The sequence below is a fragment of the Notechis scutatus genome, unplaced genomic scaffold, assembly GCF_049901735.1.
Source record: "Notechis scutatus isolate UNSWTSFEM ecotype Mainland unplaced genomic scaffold, rNotScu1.2 NSCUCTG94, whole genome shotgun sequence".
In the NCBI taxonomy this organism is placed as follows: Eukaryota; Metazoa; Chordata; class Lepidosauria; order Squamata; family Elapidae; genus Notechis; species Notechis scutatus.
The window spans coordinates 13306-20572 of record NW_028263133.1 but is presented as its reverse complement, the minus strand read 5'-3'; the positions used below and the strand labels follow the sequence as shown (position 1 = coordinate 20572).

At 54.0% G+C, this 7267-nt stretch overlaps 1 long non-coding RNA gene across 1 annotated transcript; it reads left to right on the top strand.

Annotated features, from left to right (window-relative positions):
- The first annotated feature begins 1688 nt into the window (after positions 1-1688).
- LOC148128617 (uncharacterized) lies at positions 1689-5681 on the top strand. Its single transcript, XR_015746225.1, has 3 exons — positions 1689-2837; positions 5021-5153; positions 5596-5681. It is a non-coding gene; the product is annotated as an uncharacterized LOC148128617 (long non-coding RNA).
- The last annotated feature ends 1586 nt before the right edge of the window (positions 5682-7267 follow it).

Here is a 7267-nt window from a genome sequence, read left to right as displayed (position 1 = left end):
GCTCTTTGGGAGGCCCGGAAGGAATCTCGCCTTTAGGGGTCTCCCCACAAATGCCAAGCAAAGGAGGGGGCACTGTCCTCTCCTCCCTCCCCAGACAATCCAGGACTTCCCTGCAGGGGAGCAGCTGGTGGCAGCATTGCTGGGGGTCCCATGCACAGACTGGGAGGGGGCGTTTTGGGAGTGAGGGATACCAGCCTCCCCCATTCTGTTGTGTGTGTGTGTGTGTGTTCCATCTGCCTGCCTGGCCCTTTCCGGCCCTTCAGCTGGACTGTGAGGCTGGTGGGTGAGTCCAGCCATTTGTATACTGGGGGGGGGGTGTGTGTCACTTTTAGGGTATAAGAGTAAGAGCAAAAGCTATGTTTTTCATTCTTCCCAGCTGCCAAAGGGGGGAACCGATCTGCAGATGTATATTTCAATAAAGTCTTTTTTCTTGGATCAACTTTGAATCCTAGTGGTTTTCTTTAGCCACAATCTCACACCAGCCAGGACTGACTTTGGTGGAAGGCGGCTTATCTGGGGGGAGGGCAGCTGCATCCCCAAAACTCCCTTTAATCTGGAGGTGTTTTTCCCCTAAAGAGATCCCAGATGACTGCGATCGGCTGGAGAGAGGAAAGGATCCCCCTGGACCACAAGGGAGCTTCTCCCTGTCTGGAGGGGGCTGAAGGGGGCTCCCTGCTCTCCCCACAGACACCATGCCAGCCCCGGGAGGGAAAGGGGGTTGCAGAGCAGCAGAGGGAGGGGAAGCCCCTTCCTTCTGGGAAAGGGGCCTGGGGGGGACTCTGGCCCAGCCTCAGGACAAGCAGCCCCAGGAAGGAGGAAGCGCCAGTCTGGGGCTCCCCAGCCCCCCACTTCAGGGAGGAGCTGCCATGAGGGACCCTGGGAAACGGGGCTGCCTCCCCACCCTCTGTGGCTGGACCAGGAGGGGCCCCGAGGTTCAGGTGGGGGGCTGGGGTCCCACTTGGATCCCTTCCCGGCCCCCTGTCCCTGGAGACAGCTGGGTTTGGGGTGGTGGAGGGAGGCCTTTGCCCGGCTGAAGAAGGAGGCTCCTTCCTGGGGAGCAGAGCTGCTCAGGCCCCCGCCTGTCCCAGGCCTCCCTGCCCGCCTCTCCTGGGGCCAAGACCGGATGGAGCAAAGGCCTCCCTTCCCCTTTGCTTGGCCCAGATCCCTTCCCTCCTCCCGGTTCAGGGCTGGCGAAAGGGCTGCAGAGGGAGAGGATCCAGCCCTTCCACCCCCCTTCCTTGGCTCCCAGGCTGGAATGGAGGGGATCCCCAGGCAAGAGGGACCCTGCACAGCCCCCAACAGCCACACTCCGTGTGTGTGTGGGTGTGTGTGTTCTCTGGGGATCCAAGTGGGGACCCAGCCCAGGTAAGGAAGGCGGCAAAGTCCCAGAAGGCCCCACCTGCCTCGCTTCGTCACAGTCGCACTCTGGGCCTTTGGTCGCCATTGTGGGTCTTTGTGTTCAATGTGGCTGCCCCATTTGGGAAGGAGGCCTCCAAATGAGCCTCTAGAGGGTCCTCAACTTACGACCATAATGGAGCCCCCACCCAAAGTGCTGTGACTCTCCCCCAGCGCCTGGACAAGGACCCTGGTCTCTCCTCCTGGGCCTCCATTGTCCCCCAAGAGAGAGAGCCAAGTGGGGGGCTCCCAGGAGCAAGTCCCCCTCGTGGAGGGGCAGGAACCAGGAGGGGGGGGCTCAGGGAGGGGGAGCTTCCCAGGAGCAGGAGGGGCTTCTGGGGGCAGGAAAGGCCCCTCCAGGCCGCCCTTCTCTCCCCTCTGCAGGGGAGGGGAAAAGGGACAGTGGTTGAGTTTAATGTCATTGTACCTTGTTCAACGAAATCTTCAGTGCACATCATAACCATGAAAATAAACACAAACATCCTTCACCCTCCACACATTGAACCGAAACCCCACCCATGACACCACACCAACACCGCACTATACAGCAGAATTCAACAGAGCTCCTGCCCTGGGATAGAAGCTGTTTTTCAGCCTATTTGTCCTCGTTTTTATTATTCTGCACCATCTGCCAGATGGTCATAGTTCAAAAAAAGGGTTCCAGGATGAGATGGATCTTTGAGGATGTTTTGAACTTTCTTAAGGCAACGGGAGCTCTAAAGCTCTTCCAAAGAGGGGAGAGGGCAACCCATGATCCTCTGGGCAATGACATTCACCCTCTGGAGTGCTGTCCTATCTGCCCCGGTGCAATTGGCAAACCCTACAGAGGTGCAGTAAGTTAAAATGCTCTCTATGGTGCAGCGGTAGAAGGTCACCAGCAGTTTTCCATTCAGTGGTTGTTTCCTGAGAAGTCCCATGTAGTATAATCTCTGCTGGGCCCTTTTGACCAGGGCTGCAATGTGAGCACCCAGGTCAGGTCCTCTTTTAGGGTAACAGCCAGAAACTTACAACTGGCCACTTGCTCCCCTCGGTCTCCATTGATAAGCAAGGGCTGGAGGTCTGATCTGTTCCTTCTATAGTCCACTATAAGGTCCTTGGTCTTATTGGTGTTGAGGACCAAGTTATTGTCTCCACACCATGAAAGCAACTGGCCTGTACTGTCCAGACAGTATATAGTTAATTGGGAATTGGGAGCTGTCCCCTTAAGGGAATGTCTCATGGGAAATGTAGTTCATGTCATGTGGTCACATCTGTAATCCTGATTGGTCACTGAATTGACCCTTGGTTGGGTTGGGGGAGTTGCCTTTACTCTTGTTTGGACCCCAGCAACGTGCTGGAGTCTCACCCTTTGCTCCATCATTACGGGATGAAGATCACTATACTTTCACACTATGAAGTCAGCTATGCAAAGATTTGGACATTAGATGAATCTCGACATAACTGTGAGTTATACCTTAAGAATGCCTTGTGATTCAATAAAGAAACTTTGTATGGAAGCCTTTGTAGAGTTTGCCTGACTGTCTTTATATTCAGCCAGCAATTGAAAGACAGAACAGGGTCCACCTCATCTCGGTAGGCAGACTCACCCCCCCTCCCTGCATGAGTCCCCCCACCACCCAGTTCCTCAGACTTTCCTCCCCCCAGCCCCGTCTTTCCTGCCCCTCCCTCCTTCCCCTAGTCTGACGGGAGGGGGCCCCACTTGGGGCCAGAGAGAAAGCGGCTCCTCTGCTGACCGACAGGCCCAGCCAGGATGCCTGGAACGGTCTGGACGGAGGCAGGAGGGAAACCCCCTCGGGGTCCCCCCGAGTCCCAGCAGAGGGGAAGAAATCGGGGGGAGGGTCAGAGAGACCCCCAAAGGAGGTGGACGGGTCTCTCCCCCTTGTCTTTCCATGGGAACTGAGACTCCCCTGAGGATAGTTCGAAGTCACCCATGGAGCTTTTCTTTTGAAGGCAGGATTAGAAGGGAAGGAAAGGAAATAAATAGGAGGAGGAAAGGAAAAGGAAGAAGAAAAAAGAAGATGGGAAGGAAGTGAAGTCAATAGATGAATGGAAGAAAGAAAAGAAAGGAAAGGAAGGAAGGAAGGAAGGAAAGGAAAAATAGGAGGAGGAAAATGGGAAGGAAAGAAGTCAATAGAAAGGAAGGAAGAAGGAAAGGAAAGGAAGGAAGGGAAGGAAAGAGAGAAGGGGAAAGGAAAGGAAAGAAAGGAAAGAAAGGAAGGAAGGAAGGGAAGGAGGATCCCAGAAGGAACCAGCAGGGTTGCACAAAGACCCCCGATAACCTGAAAGAAGACAAGAGAGACAAATATCAAAGGCAAAATCAGGGAGACGCAACTCAAGCAAAGCCCCCATTTTTAGGGAAACCAGGAAATCGGAGGCTCCAACTGAATGAAGCCAAACGCTGAAAGGAGTAGAAAGAGATTTCTTTCCAAAGGAATGGGGGGGGCTGGGGGGCAGCAGGGATGGTCGGGGCGCCCTGGATCTCCCCAGGGGAGAAGCACTTCGGGGGGCGGGAGAGCAGCGGGGGGGAGCCTCCCTGGGGAGGGTTAGGGGGGAGCCCACCCTCTCTTGGGGGAGGGGGTCAAGTGTCACCCCTCTCCCCCAACTGCTTCCCTGCCAAGAGCTCCCAACTCCCCCAAATGCTCTGAAAGGACCCCGGCCTTCTCTGCCCCCCAGTTTCTCCTCCGGGGTGGCGGGGCTGAGCAGCCAGGAGGGGCAGCCGGGGTCCCTCCGCTCCTGCCTTTCGCCCTGGCTGTGGGGCTGAGGGGGGCCCCCTGGCTGCCCCTCCTCCCTTCTTCATCCCGCCAACCACAGGTGGCAACCCCGGAGGAGGCGAGGGAGCCTCGGGGGCAGAGAGAGAGGAGAGAAGCCACTCCGGGGGGAGAGACCTGCCTTGCATTGGGGTTCAGGTGGGGCAGATTCCTCCCCATCTGACCTCCGCGGGCTCCAGTCACCCGGGCAGCCCCGGAACCTCCCCCCTGAGCGACAGGAGGACCCCCCCCCCCCACGAGGCCTCTGTGTCCAGGCCTGCGAGGCCATCCAGACGATCCCCGGGGCCCGGAAGCCGCTGCCCACCGCTTGGAAGGCCGGGGACAGGATGGGGCCGGGATACCTGCAGGAGCCTCCCCCTCCTCTCTGAGGGTCCCTCCCTGCCTGCCCCACCGAGCCAGAGGGGGGGGCTGCCTCCAGGTCCCCTCCCTCCAGGACCGCCATCCGGGCAGATCGCCTGGCGCCCCTTTTCCAGAGCAGCCCCGCCGCTGAGGAAGAGGCTCCCCCGGGGGATTCAGCAGCCCCCTCGCCCCTCCCCCTATTTTTTAGGGAATTGTGTTTGTGGCTTTTTGTGCTTTTTCCACACAGCAAAACATTTACTATGGAATCCGTTATAAGACATGCTGGAGGCTATGAACTTGCATGGATTTTAAAAATTATTTTATTCCTTTGTCGTACATCAAGTTCCATTTCTACAGCGACAGTGCAATGTCTGTGTCGGGTCTTTTTTAAAAATATCCATCATATTTTACACCTTGATTATGACCGTTATTCTCCTCATTGTACAACGGAGCCTCTTTGGAAGAGACTAAGATGGGGCGCCGTCATTATAACCGTTATTCTCCTCGTTCTACCACAGACCCAAAGGAACAAGGAGCGCTGTGATTGGATGAGAAGGCGCCTTTTGACTTCCGGTTTGCAAGGCGGCGGCGGCAGGAATCTGACAAGAACACTTCCCTGAGGCCCAGGAGGCAAAAGGGGGTGTGGGATGTGTATGTATGCTGCGCCCCCTGCTCTGTGCTCCGTTTTGTGCCTTCTTGGGCCCCAGGGAAGACTTCTGGGAGCAAAAACGCCCCCCAGGAGGCTTCCCTGAGGTCCAGGAGGCCCAAAAACAAGGGGGGTGCTGCAAAAAAGAAGAAGCCACGCCCACCCAGCCACACCCACAGAACTGGTTGTTAAAACAATTGAATCCCACCCCTGCCCTATACCATGTCAGACAAGTGGCTGTCCAATCCCCATTGATGGACTTACACCCTCTTCTTCTTCTTCAAGTTGCCTGCTGAATGCAACTGTGGGGGTCCCTGGGGTGCCAAAAGGGGCTGGCCTAGCAAACGTTGATGATGAAGACATTTTGGGCCACAAATGAGGAGGTGGGCGGAAGAAAGCCTGAAAGCTTTCACTTTTCTTTCTGTTTGTTTTCATCCTTTCCTCTAGAAGAGGCCCTCCAATATTCTCCAGTCATCTCTCTCCTCCCCAGCTCTGGTTAATAAGACCCAAATCATTGTTACTGTTCGCCTTTTGAGATTTCTGTGATGTTTTCAGAAGAAGAAGGAAGAGGCAATGAGTGGGAAGCGGCTGTCCAGAAACTCCTGGGCCCAGCCGAGATATTCTGAGATATTCCGATATCTCCTGTCTCCTCACCCTTCCCAGATGCATGGACACCCACAAGAGAGAACCACCCACAGCCAAAGAGAAGACATTGCAGCCAAGCAGGTGAGCGGTTATTAGGCCCGGCCCAGATTGGACCTTCAGGAAAGAAAGACTCGTCTCCATTTGCAGTCAAGTTGCATCCAGTAAAAGGTATGCTTTCACTAAAGCCAAGTGGTCACAGCGAAAGCAAAGCTAGATCTGAGGATTCCTGCATAAACCCAGTAATCTTCCCTTTTTTCTCCCTGGTCATCTACAATCATGTCCACTGAAGGCCAATCATGCAGATAAGGAAGAAAAGTATTTATTTAAAAATATTTTAGGGAGGAAGCAGGAGAATCCCATCTCTTTGCTCACTCACGCCAGACCAACGCAACACTCTTGTATCATAACAAGCAAATATCTGCATCCAGTGGCTACACCATTACGTCTCCTTGCTGAATGGGTGTTGCCCACCATGAAACTGGGATGAAAAGGGCAGAGTTGGACCATGAAAATTAAGGAAGGAAAAGGGAGCGAGGGAGAAATGAAAGGAAAAGGGAGGGAGAGAAAAGAAAGGAAAAGGGAGGGAGGGAGAAAAGTTGGGAAAAAGGGAGGGAGGAGAGAAAGGAAAAAGGGAGGGAGGAGAAAAAGGAAGAAGGGAGGGAGATACAAAAAGGAAAAGGAGGCAGGGAGAAAAAGGAAAAGGAGAGAAAAAGGGAGGGAAGGAGAAAAGAAAGGAAAAGGAGAGAGAGAGAAAAGGAAAAGAGAGGATGAAAAGAAAAAAGGAGGGAGGGAGAAAAGAGAAAGAAAGGAGAGGGAGATAAGGAAAGAGAAAAAAAAAGGGAGGGAGAAAAGAAAGGAAAAGGGAGGGAGAGAAAAGAAAGGAAAAGGGAGGGAGGGAGAAAAGAAGGGAGGGAGAAAAGGAAAAGGGAGGGAGGGAGAGAAAAGGGAAAAGGAGGAGGGAGAAAAGAAGGGAGAAAGGGAGGGAGGAGAGAAAAGAAAGGAAAAGGGAGGGAGGGGAGAAAAAAGAAGGGAAAAGGGATGGAGGGAGAAAAGAAAGGAAAAAGGGAGGGAGAAAAATAGGAAAAAGGGAGGGAGGGAGAGAAACAGAAAAAGGGAGGGAAGGAGAAAAGAAAGGAAGAGAAAAGGAAAAGGAGGAAGAGAAAAAGGAAAAGGGAGGAAGAAAAGAGGAAAAGGGAGGGAGAGAAAAGAAAGGAAAAGGAGGGAGGGAAAGAAAAGAGAAAGGAAAAAGGGAGGTAGGGAGAGAAAAGAAAGGAAAATCGAGGGAGAGAAAAGAAAGGAAAAGGGAGGGGGGGAAAAGAAGGGAAGGGAGGGAGGGAGAGAATAGAAAGGAAAAAGGGAGGGAGGGAGAGAGAGAAAAGAAAGGAAAAGGGAGGGAGGGAGGGAAGTCGGCTGAATCTGCCATTTAAACCTCAAAGCAGCCCAAGGTTCCCAAAAGGGACCGTCCTCCTCCTTC